Here is a 16,596-nt window from a genome sequence, read left to right on the forward strand (position 1 = left end):
TAGAGATAATAAGATAAGATAAATATTTTTGGTATTTTTATGATATAGATTGGAAAGTAAATATTGCAAATAAAGATAGATGGGAAACTTATATGATAAAAGATAGACCCGGGGGCCATAGGTTTCACTAGTGGCTTCTCTCAAGATAGCATAAGTATTACGGTGGGTGAACAAATTACTGTCGAGCAATTGATAGAAAAGTGCATAGTCATGAGAATATCTAGGCATGATCATGTATATAGGCATCACGTCCGTGACAAGTAGATCAAAACGATTCTGCATCTACTACTAGTACTCCACACATCGACCGACTCCTGCCTGCATCTAGAGTATTAAGTTCATGAAGAACAGAGTAACGCATTAAGAAAGATGACATGATGTAGAGGGATAAACTCAAGCAATATGATATAAACCCCATCTTTTTATCCTCGATGTCAACAATACAATACGTGCCTTGCTGCCCCTGCTGTCACTGGAAAAGGACACCGCAAGATTGAACCCAAAGCTAAGCACTTCTCCCATTGCAAGAAAGATCAATCTAGTAGGCCCAACCAAACTGATAATTCAAATAGACTTGCAAAGATAATCAACCATACATAAAACAATTCAGAGGAGATTCTAATATTTCTCATAGATAAATTTGATCATAAACCCACAATCCATCGGATCTCAACAAACACACCGCAAAAAGAGTTACATCAAATAGATCTCCAAGAAGATCGAGGAGAACTTTGTATTGAGATTCAAAGAGAGAGAAGAAGCCATCTAGATAATAACTATGGACCCGAAAGTCTGTGGTAAACTACTCAAAACTCATCGGAGAGGCTATGGTGTTGATGTAGAAGCCCTCCATGGTCGATTCCCCCTTCGACGGAGCATCGGCGAAGGCTCCAAGATGGGATCTCACGGATGCAGAAGGTTGCGGCGGTGGAAATAGTTTTTTGTGGTGCTCCTGGATGTTTTCACGGTATGGAGGTATATATAAGCGAAGGAGGTAGGTCAGGGGAGCCACGAGGGGCCCACGAGGGTGGGGGGCGCGCCCTCCTACCTCGTGGCCGCCTCGGCTGCTTCTTGACGTCCACTCCAGGTCTCCTGGATTGCGTTTGTTCCAAAAAGATCGCTCCCGAAGGTTTCGTTCCATTTGGATTCCGTTTGATATTCCTTTTCTTCGAAACACTGAAATAGGAAAAAAATAGCAATTCGGGCTGGGCCTCCGGTTAGCAGGTTAGTCCCAAAAATGATATATAAGTGTAAAGCAAAGCCCATAAACATCCAAAACGGGTAATATAATAGCATGGAACAATCAAAAATTATAGATACGTTGGAGACGTATCAAGCATCCCCAAGCTTAATTCCTGCTCGTGCTTGAGTAGGTAAATGATAAAAACAGAATTTTTGATGTGGAATGCTACCTAGCATATTCTCAATGTAATTTTCTTTATTGTGGCATGAATGCTCAGATCCAAATGATTCAAAATAAAAGTTCATATTGACATAAGAATAGTAATACTTCAAGCATACTAACAAAGCAATCATGTCTTCTCAAAATAACATGGCTAAAGAAAGTTCATCCCTACAAAATCATATAGTTAGGCTATGTTTCATTTTCATCACACAAAATACTCCCATCATGCACAACCCCGGTTTCAGCCAAGCAATTGGTTCATACTTTTTAACGCGCTTCAGCTTTTTTCAACTCTCATGCAATACATGAGCGTAAGCCATGGATATAGCACTATGGGTGGAATAGAATAGGATGCTGGAGGTTGTGTGGAGAAGACAAAAAAGGAGAAAGTCTCACATTGGCTAAGCTAATCAATGGGCTATGGAGATGCCCATCAATTGATGTCAACATGAGGAGTAGGGATTGCCATGCAATAGATGCACTAGAGTTATAAATGTATGAAAGCTCAACAAAATAAACTAAGTGGGTGTGCATCCAACTTGCTCGCTCACGAAGACCTATGGCATTTTGAGGAAGCCCATCGTTGGAATATACAAGCCAAGTTCTATAATGAAAAATTCCCACTAGTATATGAAAGTGACAACATAAGAGACTCTCTATATGAAGAACACGGTGCAACTTTGAAGCACAAGTGTGCAAAAGGATAGTAACATTGTCCCCCCCCCTTTTTTTCTTTTTTTCTTTTTTATTGGCCTTTCTTTTTTTAAAGTTGGCCTTTCTTCTTTTTTTATTGGGGACAATGCTCTAATAATGATGATCATCACACTTCTATTTATTTACAACTCATAAATTACAACTCGATACTAGAACAAGATATGACTCTATATGAATGCCTCCAGCGGTGTACTGGGATGGGCGATGAATCAAGAGTGACATGTATGAAAAATTATGCATGGTGGATTTGCCACGAATACGATGTCAACTACATGATCATGCAAGGCAATATGACAATGATGATGCGTGTCATGATAAACGGAACGGTGAAAAGTTGCATGGCAATATATCTCGGAATGGCTATGGAAATGCCATAATAGGTAGGTATGGTGGCTGTTTTGAGGAAGATATAAGGAGTTTTATGTGTGATAGAGTGTATCGTATCACGGGGTTTGGATGCACCGGCGAAGTTTGCATCAACTCTCAAGGTGATAAAGGGCAATGCACGGTATCGAAGAGGCTAGCAATGATGGAAGGGTAAGAGTGTGTATAATCCATGGACTCACATTAGTCATAAAGAACTCATATACTTATTGCAAAAGTTTTATTAGCCCTTGAAGCAAAGTACTACTACGCATGCTCCTAGGGGGGAGATTGGTAGGAGTTAACCATCGCGCACCCCCGACCTCCACTCATAAGGAAGGCAATCAAAAGAGCACCCCATGCAACAAATTTGTTACACAACTTTTACCATACGTGCATGCTATGGGACTTGCCAAATTCAACACAAGTATTCCTCAATTTCATAATTACCCAACTAGCATGACTCTAATATTACCACCTTTATATCTCAAAACAATTATCAAGCATCAAATTGATCATAGCATCCAATTCACTTCCTATGATAGTTTTAATTATACCCAACTTGGATGCCCATCATTCTAGGACCAATTTTTTAACCATAGAAAATACCATGATGTTCTAAAAGACTCTCAAAATAATATAAGTGAATCATGAGAGATCTATAATTTCTACAAAATAAAACCACCGCCGTGCTCTAAAAAGTATAAGTGAAGCACTAGAGCAAAACTATCTAGTTGAAAAGATATAAGTGAAGCACATAGAGTATTCTAATAAATTCCAAATCATGTGTGTCTCTCCCAAAAGGTGTTTACATCAAGGATGATTGTGGTAAACTAAAAAGCAAAGACTCATATCATACAAGACGCTCCAAGCAAAACACATATCATGTGGCGAATAAAAATGTAGCTCCAAGTAAAGTTACCGATAGACAAAGACGAAAGAGGGGATGCCATGGGAATCCCAAAGATTAGGCTCTGTCCACTCCTTATTCCATAGTCCATCAAATCTTTACCCAAAACTTGAAAACTTCACAACACAAAACTCAACATGAAATCTCATAAGCTCCGTTAGTGCTAGAAAGAAAACCACCACTTAAGGTACTGTAATGAACTCATTCCTTATTTATATTGGTGATAACCTACTGTATTCCAACTTATCTATGGTTCATACCCACCGATACTAGTCATAGATGCATCAAAATAAGCAAACAACACACGAAAAACAGAATCTGTCGAAAACAGAACAGTCTGTAGCAATCTGTAACTTTCGAGTACTTCCGGAACTCTAAAAATCCTACAAAAATAGGAAGTCCTAGGAAATTTGTCTATTGATCTAACGCGAAAATAATCAACTCAAATCACGTTTCTGTGATTTATTAAAAGTATTCTCGTGCGTGCAAACGTTTCTGTTTTTCAGCAGAATCAAATTAACTGTCACCCAAGATGGTCCTATAGGTTCTACTTGGCACAAACACTAATTAAAACATAAAACCACATCTAAACAGAATCTAGATGAATTATTTATTGAATAACAGCAAAGAAAAATATTGGTTGTCTCCCAACAAGCGCTTTTCTTTAAAGCCTTTTAGCTAGGCATTGATAATTCTAATGATGCTCACATGGAAGACAAGAACTGAAGCGCAAAGAGAGCATCATGAAACACGTGACAAACACATCTAAGTCTAACATAATTCCTATGCATAGGAATATTATAAGCAAACAAATTTTCAAGGCAAGCAAAAACTAGCATATGCAAGGAAGAAGAAAGAGACGATAGCAATCTCAACATGACGAGAGGTAATTTAGTAAGATAAAAATTTCTACGACCATATTTTCCTCTCTCATAATAATTACATGTAGGATAATAGGCAAATTAAACAAAATAGCTATCACATAACATATTCTCAACACGATCCACATGCAAGTAAAGTTGACACTCTTCCAGGATAGTGGGATTATCATTAACTAAGGTCATGACCTCTCCAAACCCACTTTTATCAAAAATACCATAAGATTGAACATTCTCCAAATATGTGGGATCTAAAGTTGACACTCTTCTAAACCCACTTTCAATAGTATTGCAAACACTATTATCAATCTCATATTCATCATGGGGCTTAAATAAATTTCCAAGATCATAAGAAGAGTCACCCCAATCATGATCGTTGCAACAAGTAGTAGACATAGCAAAACTAGCATCCCCAAGCTTAGGGTTTTGGATATTATTAGCACAATTGACATCAAGAGAATTTAAAATAAAATCTTTGCAATCATGCTTTTTATTCAAGGAGCTATTGTGAATCTCTTCATAAATTTCTTCATCACAATTTTCAGATCCACGAATCTCAAGCAAAACCTTATGAAGATAATCTAGTGCACTCAAATCACAAGGATTTGGTTCATCATAATTGGATCTCTTAAAAAGATTGGCAAGCGGATGAGGATCCATAGATCTTAGGTTCTCTGTTTAGCAATAAATAAACGACAATTCCAACCAAACGAGCAAACGAGCCAAGTAAGACATCAAAGCAAACGAAAAGACGAACAGAAGAAGGGCGAATAAAATGGCAAGGGTGAAGTGGGGGAGAGGAAAATGAGAGGCAAATGGCAAATAATGTAATGCGAGGGAGGTGAGTTTGTGATGGGTACTTGGTATGTCTTGACTTGTGCGAAGACCTCCCCGGCAACGGCGCCAGAAATCCTTCTTGCTACCTCTTGAGCACTGCGTTGGTTTTTCCTTGAAGAGGAAAGGGTTATGCAACAAATTAGCGTTATTGCCCTCAGTTTTTGAGAACCAAGGTATCAATCCAGTAGGAGGCTCCACAGAGGTCCCTCATACCTACACAAAAAAAAAGAACCTTGGAACCAATGCGATAAAGGGGTTGTCAATCCGTTCACGGTAACTTGCGAAAGTGAGATCTGATAGAGATAATAAGATAAGATAAATATTTTTGGTATTTTTATGATATAGATTGGAAATTAAAGATTCCAAATAAAGATAGATGGGAAACTTATATGAGAAAAGATAGACCCGTCGGGCCATAGGTTTCACTAGTGGCTTCTCTCAAGATAGCATAAGTATTACGGTGGGTGAACAAATTACTGTCGAGCAACTGATAGAAAAGTGCATCGTTATGAGAATATCTAGGCATGATCATGTATAGAGGCATCACGTCTGTGACAAGTAGATCGAAATGATTCTGCATCTACTACTATTACTCCACACATTGACCGACTCCTGCCTACATCTAGAGTATTAAGTTCATGAATAACAGAGTAACGCATTAAGAAAGATGACATGATGTAGAGGGATAAACTCAAGCAATATGATATAAACCCCATCTTTTTATCCTCGATGGCAACAATACAATATGTGCCTTGCTGCCCCTGCTATCACTGGGAAAGGACACTGCAAGAGTGAATATAAAGCTAAGCACTTCTCCCTTTGCAAAAAAGATCAATCTAGTAGGCCAAACCAAATTGATAGTTCGAAGAGACTTGCAAAGATAACCTATCATACATAAAAGAATTCAGAGGATATTCAAATATTTCTCATAGATAAACTTGATCATAAACCCACAATTCATCGGATCTCGACAAACACACCGCAAAAAGAGTTACATCGAATAGATCTCCAAGAAGATCGAGGAGAACTTTGTATTGAGATTCAAAGAGAGAGAAGAAACCATCTAGCTAATAACTATGGACCCGAAGGTCTGTGGTAAACTACTCACAACTCATCGGAGAGGCTATGGTGTTGATGTAGAAGCCCTCCATGGTCGATTCCCCCTTCGGCGGAGCGCCGACAAAGGCTCCACTATTGGATCTCGTGGATACAGAAGGTTGCGGCGGTGGAAATAGTTTTTCGTGGTGCTCTTAGATGTTTTCAGGGTATGGAGGTATATATAGGCGAAGGATGTAGGTCAGGGGAACCACGAGGGGCCGATGAGGGTGGGGGCGTGCTTACTCCCCTAGGGCGCGCCCTCCTGCCTCGTGGCTGCCTTGGCTGCTTCTTGATGTCCACTCCCAGTCTCCTGGATTGCGTTTGTTCCAAAAAGATCGCTCCCAAAGGTTTCATTCCGTTTGGACTCTGTTTTATATTCTTTTTCTTCGAAACACTGAAATAGGAAAAAAACAGCAATTCGGGCTGGGCCTCCGGTTAGCAGGTTAGTCCCAAAAATGATATAAAAGTGTAAAGTAAAGCCCATAAACATCCAAAACGGGTAATATAATAGCATGGAACAATCAAAAATTACAGATACGTTGGAGACGTATCAGCCCCGGGTGGGCCTCTCTTGCTGGTAATCCTGGCCGCGGCGGCCTCCTTGGCCGCCACGCTTCTTGCCGGATCCTTTGGCACCGTCCCGACCCTTCTCCTTGTCCCACCTCTCATACTTAGCTTTTTGCTTCTCAGCAAGCAGCTCAACTTGTCGGCAGTTCTGGAGGTCATGGCCCTTGGTGCGCTGGATCTTGCAATACTGCTTGTCAGAGCTTCCTGGCTTGTCGGCAGCCGCAAAGGCCTGGCAAGCGGCACACCCGGCAACTTGCTTGCCGGGGTCGCTTGCCTTGGCCTTCTTGGCAGCGCCGGTGTCGTTGGATCCCTCGACGGCAAGCACAGCCTTGCCCTTGCGCTTTCTGTTATGGCACCGGCCCTTCTTTGTCGTGGCGGCGGTGTCGTCGTCTGTGGAGTCGGTTTCCTCACCGGCGTCCTCGCCGGGGTACTGTTGGGGAACATTGCAGAAAATAAAAAATTTCTACACTTCACCAAGATCTACCTATGGAGTCATCTAGCAACAAGATAGAGGAGTGCATATACATACCCTTGGAGATCGCGCAGAAGCGTTCAAGAGAACGGGGTTGCGGGAGTCGTACTCGTCGTGATCCAAATCACCGATGATCCTAGTGCCGAACGGATGGCACCTCCTTGTTCAACACATGTACGGTTGGGGAAGACGTCTCCTCCTTATTGATCCAGCAAGGGGAGGGATAGGTTGATGGAGATCCAGCAGCACGACGGCGTGGTGGTGGAAGCAGCGGCGATCTCGGCATGGCTTCGCCAAGCTCTACGAGAGGGAGAGGTGTTGCAGAGGGAGAGGGAGGCGCCAGGCACTTGGGTGCGGCTGCCCCCCTCCCCCTCTTTATATAGGGGCCAGGGAGGTGCCGGCCCCCTTGGAGATCCCATCTCAAGGGGGGCGGCGGACAAGGGGGGTGGCTTGCCCCCCAAGCCAAGTGGGGCGCCCCCCACCCCTAGGGTTTCCAACCCTAGGTGCAGGGGGGCCCAAGGAGGGCACACCAGCCCACCAGGGGCTGGTTCCCCCTCCCACTTCAGCCCATGGGGACCTCCGGGATAGGTAGACCCACCCGATGGACCCCTGGGACCCTTCCGGTGGTCCCGGTACAATACCGGTGACCCCCGAAACTTTCCCGATGGCCGAAACTGGACTTCCTATATATAATTCTTCACCTCCGGACCATTTCGGAACTCCTCGTGACGTCCGGGATCTCATCCAGGACTCCGAACAACTTTCAGGTTAACGCATACTAGTATCTCTACAACCCTAGCGTCACCGAACCTTAAGTGTGTAGACCCTACGGGTTCGGGAGACATGCAGACATGACCGAGATGACTCTCCGGCCAATAACCAACAGCGGGATCTGGATACCCATGTTGGCTCCCACATGTTCCACGATGATCTCATCGAATGAACCACGATGTCGAGGATTCAAGTAATCCCGTATACAATTCCCTTTGTTAATCGATACGTTACTTGCCCGAGATTCGATCGTCGGTATCCCAATACCTCGTTCAATCTCGTTACCGGAAAGTCACTTTACTCGTACCGTAATGCATGATCCCGTGACCAACCACTTAGTCACTTTGAGCTCATTATGATGATGCATTACCGTGTGGGCCCAGAGATACCTCTCCATCATACGGAGTGACAAATCCCAGTCTCGATCCGTGTTAACCCAACAGATATTTCTGGAGATACCTGTAGTATACCTTTATAGTCACCCAGTTACGTTGTGACGTTTGGTACACCCAAAGCACTCCTACGGCATCTGGGAGTTACACGATCTCATGGTCTAAGGAAATGATACTTGACATTAGAAAAGCTCTAGCAAACGAACTACACGATCTTGTGCTATGCTTAGTATTGGGTCTTGTCCATCACATCATTCTCCCAATGATGTGATCCCGTTATCAATGACATCCAATGTCCACGATCAGGAAACTGTGACCATCTATTGATAAACGAGCTAGTCAACTAGTGGCTGACTAGGGACATGTTGTGGTCTATGTATTCACACATGTATTACGATTTCCGGATAACACAATTATAGCATGAATAAAAGACAATTATCATGAACGAGGAACTATGATAATAACCATTTTATTATGCCTCTAGGGCATATTTCCAATAGGTACTACCTCCCCTCTTCAGCTCAAGCACACCTATCAGCTAGTACATAAAGTTCGGCCACATCTTTGACCTTGTTCATCGCCAGCTCTTCACGCATCTTGCGGTTGCGCACATTCTGATGGAATGCGCTGATCACGGCGGCGGGTGAACGTCTGGGATATTGTACTGCACCCAGCTAAACCTCTGTATGTACTTGTGCAGGTTTTCACCTTCCTTCTGGGGGATGATATGCAAATCGCTTGCCTGGCCATGAGCATGATGGTCCCTAGTGAAGGCGCCAACGAACTCATGACACAAATCTGACCAAGAGGAAATGGAATCCGCAAGCAAGTGCATCAACCTTGACATGACATTGGGCTTAAGTGCCAACAGGAAGTAATTGGCAAGCACCTTGTCGTCATGGGCTCCAGCAGCTTGCATCGCGATGGTGTAGATGCTGAGGAACTCTGACGGGTGAGTCTTGCCGTTGTACTTCTCGCCAACGTCGGGCTTGAACGTGCGGTGGGAGGGCCACTGGAACTGCCGCAGCTCACGGGTAAAGGCTGGGCAACCCACCTCGTAGGCAGGCCACCATAGCCTCCCAGTGCCGATTGGTCCATAGTGGGACCTGCCCACCTATCTGACTGGTGGCGCGCATCATGCCAGCGTTCAATGGTGGTTCGAGCGTCTTCAAGGGATCGCTCTCGAAGAACTTGGCGCTGATCGCGGTAGGTCCGTGGGTCGGATGACGATATGGAAATGTTATCACAAGCGTCATCACGACGGATCGACATCCGTGGTAACTGGCGTGGGGGAGGAGAGTGCACCGTGCCTGCATCACCTCTGACCCTTCCACTACTGGCATGCGGCGGCTTGACGGAGCGTCGGCCTACGGGCCCTGCTGGTTGCGTCTCATCTTTGTTGGCGATGCCGGCGAGGCTCCGGACGGTGGCTCTCCACTCGTCGAGCTTCTCCGCAGCAGGAGGAAAGTCGAGGAGCAGCTGCGCGCGCGCCAAAGCTTCTGCTGGCGTGGGTGGTGGCGAAAGCTGCATGGACCATGACGCTCTCTGACTTCTAACCACGTTAGAAGGACCTATATCATGGCCTTGCGGATGTACGCCATTTTAGCTAGCACCTTGACATGCATGCTGGCCTCCTTCGTCCTGCGAAAGAGGCGCATGACTCTTCCCATGGCGGCGCCCAGGGTCACCAACATGGTGACGCCGCTCATCGCGCACAACTTGGTAAGAGCACGTCGTGGGCACCGGCGTAGGTGTCTTGGAGGTCGCCACACCGCCGGTAGGTTGCACGGCGACGCCCTTGGAGGGCCCCGCGCCGCCTGTGGGGGCCCAGCTCCATATTTGGATTTGGTGGCATGCGGCCCGTCATCTTGCGCATGAACGATGCCGCTCGCGAGGCTTTGACTGCCAGAGCGATGTGGGTGTTCACGGGCCGCACCCCGGGTTCTATCTGCGACCGCCCCGCTACTACCCGCACTGGTACGGGCAGTCCGGCTTCGGATGAACTGATCACCGTCGTCGTCTTCCTCTTGGGAGCCATGGCAACGAAGAACTGCTAGACTAGCTGCTAGACCGGATTTTCACAACTGCGCCCCCTACCTGGCACGCCAAAAATGTCGGTGGACACGACACCTATGGGATCACTGGAATCCCTACTACGGTTGGCGGGCACGAGGTTGTGGATAGAGCGGGTCTAGGAGCCAACACAAAGATCGTTTACCCAGGTTCGGGCCGCGAGGATGCGTAATACCCTAGTCCTGCTTTGGTGTATATTTGAGTGTTCTTGTGTTCTTGAACTAGCTATGGTGCGTGCGTAGTCCAAAAGAGCCGAATCCCTCTCCAGTATGCCTCGGGCCTCCTTTTTATAGGAAAAAGGGGACGCCACAGTGGCACACAGGAGGTGGAAAGTGTACAGTAGCTGAGCTTATCGCCTGCATTACGGGACAAAACACATTAAATGCACCCCTTAGGTGTCCCCTTGCTTTATCGGGGACAGTAACGAAGCCCGTCCCGTCCTTCGCCGCCTTGCCTTGCTTCGACACGCGTCCTGGCCAACAAGGGTCTTGCCGTGGCACCATGGTCGTTCCTGGCAAGGATCTTGCCGGAGGTCTCGTGGATTTCCTTGGCAAGGATCTTGCCGAGGATCGTCGTCTTCTGGTCCTCATCTGATCTTGTGTGTTCATGATCTTCACGAAGATCTGCATGCCACCATGGAGGTCCCTCCCAGCCTTGGTTCCAATGTGGTTAATGGCGTCGGAACCCTTGGGCTCAAGGGTGGCGCGCTCTGCTGGCGTTGGGCAAGTTGCCCCGGCAAGGCTCTTGCCGGGGCTGCGTAGGCTGCCCCCGCAAGGGTCTTGCCGGGGGAGTCTACCTCGCCCACTTGCTTCGCGTGTCTCTGGTCTTGGCATTACCTTGATTGTCTTGTGGCTTTGGCTTCCCTCCTCTGCTCTGCTCACTACAAGAAATATGTCAACTTGTGACCACCACTATTGGTCACTGAATGGTCATTGTTCTCCATTTGTGACATTTTCATGACCAAAAATAGAAGGTCAAAAGCTGGCCGTCGTAAACTGACATTAGCGACCTTAGATGTTTATTGACCAAAAAAGGTCGTACATTTAACGACCAATTATTTTGGTCGCTAGCAATCCGACCACACCACGTCAGATCCACCTTGGCAAGGTGACGTGGTAGAATTACGACCAAATGAAAAGGTCGTAGAATAGAATCAACCCAGTCCATTTGAGCCGTCTACATGGGCCAAGCCCAATAATTTAGCCCATTTAATGTTTTTTTTCTCTTTATTTTGCTTATCTGCATGGGCCTGGCCAAATAATTTGGCCTTTTATTTTCTGGGAATGGAGCCTTTTTCTAATGAATTTTTTTATAGTCCACTATTGTTTTGGGCCACAACCTTTTTACTCTAGTTCGAATTTGGGCCTTGGCCTTTTTATTTTCTGTTATGCAGCCTTTTACAAATTTTTTTCTTACAGTCATTTCTTTTTTAGGCCCAAGCCTTTTTGGTCTAATTCTTGTTTGGGCCTCGGCCTTCTTAGAGCCCAGGTTCTTATTTTGCATAACTATAAACAGCAAGGCCCAGCTGCACAAGTGATCCACAAGCCCAGGTTCAAACAGCAAGGCCCAGGTGCACAAGTGATCCACACAACTTCACAAAAAATAAACACAGGTTCACAAGATCACGTAACTTCACAGCTCCAAACTATTCACAGGTTTACAGCCATCAAACTGCTCCCAGGTTCCCAGCTCCAAAGACAAAATGCAACGAAATGCTCCAAACTCCCAGGTTCACAGCCATCAAAGAGATCTAAACTACGACAAACTTCTTAAGAGGTTCAAAGACAAACTGCACTTGAGAGCCATCAAACTGCATAAGAGGTTCACAGCCATCCAACTACCTTAGCTCCAAAGAGAGCCATCAAGTGGGCTAACTTCTCTTTTTGCTCTTGAGACTTCTTGCGCAGCAGCTCAAGTTCCTTGTCGCGTGCAGCTTCAGATTCTTCCACCTTCATCTTGATTGCCGCCAATTCTTCTTGCATCACTTCAGCTTGAAGCTCGGACCTTTCCAGCTTCTGCTCAAGGTCACGAACATGAGCAGCCACTTCAGCAGTTGCTTTGCCGGAGTTGTTCCTAGATGACTCGAGCCCAACATTCCTGAGGAATGTGCTTTTCTTGACTTCGGTCTTGAGCACTTCTTTGACAATTTCAACAACAGACTTTGGCTCTTCACCTTCTAGTACCGGCGCGTCCTTCATCTTTTCCATCTCAAGCTAGCGTATGGAGGAAAATGATAGGCATTAGTGGGAGATCTATTTCAAACCAGCACACAAATGGATTATTTGAAGTAACCAAACCAACACACAAAATCTATATAAGAAGATGATGACTCGTGGCCTGGAGACATGCAACTGGAACAATATGATCGCTTCATTAAGCCTAGAATGGTGGTTCTATATAAGATGACTTCCCGAGTGAGCCGATCATCAAACTAACATTCAGATCAAAATTCATCATATCATAAAAAATGCAAAAAATTGCTAGAGCAAGTTCTGATATCTTTGTTGAACTATCAAACGACATCAAAGCATGGAACATAGCGTGTGTTCTTGACTGGCTCTGAATCAAGCAGCATCAAAGCATCAAACAACATCAAACAGCATCAAAGCTGGCTGTGAATCAAACAGGGCTGAGGTTTCAACAAAGCATGGAGTAACTTACTATAGCAGTCTTGGCTGGCTCCAAAAACCCATGCTTCTTGCTGTTGTGGGTGGCCTTAAACAAGTAAATTGCAGACAGCTCCTCACCCTTACGCTCTTCTTTCTGAAATGTTTTTCAACAAAAATCAAAATGTTATTCAGCAAGAATCAGAAATGTTATTCAACATGGATCAAACGGTAAGGTCTTTAGAGAAAAGTTCTCACAGTGGCAAAAATGTGTGATGTGTAGTGCCTGGAACTAGTTCTCTGATTGTACACGACTTTTCCTCGATTCATCTTGTTCGACACACAGGTTCCCTACAAAAAAGCATACTGTCAGCATGATCTAGCACTAGCATATCATGTGTAGAACATAAAGCATCAAACAAAGCAGAGACAAACCTTGTGTCTTGGGGTAGACCACATCTCCACCAGAGCTTGCCATTCACCATCCGCCAGATCTGGCACCGGAGACTTAATGCTGACTTTGCTTGCGGCTACGAGATCAAAATACTTCTTCTTGATCTGATGGCGTCTGTTCTTTGAATTTTTTTGCATAATATCTTTGCACGCTGTCTTGATGGTCTTTGAGTCTGTGTTCATCTCAAAATTTGCCTACCAAGACAGCAAGCCAGGTAGGAAGAATATTAGTGATCATGCATAGGTGTAACAGAAAATAGATAGCACATTAACTATGAAACAAGTAGCTTACAACAACTTTCCCAATGTAGTTCTCCAATAGACTAGCATTTTTTTGTATAGCTTGAAGTGCAGAAGAACCGGAAGATGGTTTCTTGCAACGAGTCCATACTCAGAAGTAAGCTTTGCTGCATGTAGAGGCTTCTCTGGACGCTTCATCCCTTCGGCAATTTGGATAGGCACCTTGCTACCAAGCGACTTTGTGATTCTCTCTAGCCCTTTGCCCTTTCTAAGTCTAGTCTTGGTAGTCTTTGCATCTAAAAATGAAATTGAACTCATAAATTAGAATAGAAATCTACAAATGCCGGAATCGACAAAAGCATACATGATCATTCCATTTGGAAAATGCACTAGTAAAAGATAACATTGCAAAGGTCAACTTGCCTGATTGAAGCACAAGCTGCAGTTCTTCTTCATTCATGACATCATTCCTGTCAATAGAAGGTGCAACAGGGCTGAGGTATGTGTGGACAGTGCCTGCTTCATCAATGCAAATAGTTCCTCCTTCATCTAGGAAGACAGTGCCACTTCCATCCATGCTGAGAGTGGTTCCTTCATCCATGGGCGGCAACTCATCACCCATTTGCACCGAGGTCTCAGAGTCCATGCGCAGCAGACTTTCTTCATAGTCCATCACAGTCGCCATCTTTGCTTTCTGCCTTGTGACTCTATTAGGGGCAGGTTCATCAGGTTCCAGGATTCTCTTTTTTGTCCTGGAGCTGGGGCCATCACCCTTCTTGGAGGCATTGCAGCAGTTGTTTCTGAGCTCTTCTTCTTCTTGCTGACTGTCTTCTTAACACCAGGCCTCTTCGTCCTACATTCCTTCAGTGCCTCGTATAAACAGCATGGAAAAAAGCATTAGATCACAAGAGAAATATGTGAGCACAAGGAAACACATAGCATAAAAGAACCCCAACCCTCCAAGCAAGACATAGTTTGCACCTTAACAATCTTGTTCACTACAACATCATCCACTTCCTCTCCATCAATAACTTCATCCTCCTTAGGATTGTACTCTGGGTCATCATTGATAACTCCACTGCCTTCTTGAACCTCATCACTTCTACCTTCTTGTACACCATTTGTTTTCCTAATCATCGATGCTATTGCATCGATGCCGAGGGACTAGAACATCCGGTTGTTCCTCATGATATTTATAGCCCTAACCTTCTCGTACTCGGTGAGAGGCTCTTCTTTGCATGATAAAGGAAACATAACTATTAGGTGAATGTTTGGAATGCATGGACAGACAACCAAACATACCTTATGATATTTTATTATCATTTAATCCTAGTTATTCAGGTAAGGAAGACTAACAGCACACAGGCACAATTAAGCCAGCTTATTCAGATTGCAGCAATACATTTCACTTAGCATATTAAGACACAGATTTTATGAAACTGACAGCATAACCACAAGGAGCAAGTAGCATACCAACGGTTGGCCTCATGTTTGACCTTGTCCTCCTTGCCATGGATGATCTTGAGGTGGTGCTTGCAAAATAGAATAAACAACAATCAGATACAACAGGGATAAAGTAAGATCATGCACTTGTATCAATAAAGGAAAGCATTTGGACCATCATGCACATACAGTGATGTAGTGTTATTAATTAAGCAAACATGTAAGTACACTTAGCAAGCATGCATGTACACTGGAAATATATGTACACTAAACAAGCAAGCAAGCAAAGTAATACTGATAGAAACAAGCAAGCAATGAAGGAAATTGAAGAGAAGCAAGCAAGTACTATTGATACAAACCCTAATTAATAAGCAAGCAAGTAGCTTCTTCTCCATGTGCTATTGATACAAGAAAGTACTGCTAATGGAAACCCTAATTAAGCATGTATGCTAGCAAGCAACATGTATGTTAGCAAGCAAGCAACATGAACTAGTGAATTGGTGTCATGTACACATGCTTAGACAGTCTGACAGCAAGCTAGACGAATATATCATGAGGACCTTCAAAACAACTAGATGTTGCCACTAGTAAATCATGAAACAGCAGTACATGCAGAAGTACAAAAGAAGATGAAAAAATTATTCTCAACTTCTCAATAAGTTCCCGGTCTTTGCAACAACAACAACAACAACAAAAGGCCAGAGGGCCACACGGGACAGCCTCTATGCTGATAAGGAAATGCTCATATGACTCATGTAATTCGACTATAGCTTGGTGATTGAACACAACACCGTCTACTTAACACAGATTGCTTTTGTGTTTGAGTACAAAAAGAATGACATACCCGCAAAAAAGGCCAGATCATGGGCAGCCATAGAACAATATTACAACATCTTGGGCCAGCACAAGGCATCAGTTTCGATGAAATCAAAGGGAAATAAACTTCTAGTTTCATAGGGGTGAATCATGACGATGACAACATTCACTCGGCCATACATCTCATCAAAGAGATACGGCATAAACATTAGGTTCAGAAACATCAGTGACACAGTGCCCCGCTCACAAGAGCGGGTAAACACACCACGAACCAGACCAACGCACAAGCCCAATATAACCAAACACATAGCAAACCCACCCATAACCTCAAAACAACAGGAATGGGCAGCATGAGAGGCCCTGAGGGGCACCTTCTCCAAGTGCTACTGATACAAGCTAAGTAATTAAATCATACACAAGCAACATGAACCAGAGGGAGGTCTTCCTCTAACCTCATCCACTTCCTCATCCATCCCCATACCCTAAAATCATGCACTTCCTCTCCATCAAAATGAAACCTAAACCATGAGGGGGATCAAACAAACCACCAGGAGCTCC

Source organism: Triticum dicoccoides, chromosome 6B (assembly GCF_002162155.2).
Source record: "Triticum dicoccoides isolate Atlit2015 ecotype Zavitan chromosome 6B, WEW_v2.0, whole genome shotgun sequence".
NCBI classification, from domain to species: Eukaryota; Viridiplantae; Streptophyta; class Magnoliopsida; order Poales; family Poaceae; genus Triticum; species Triticum dicoccoides.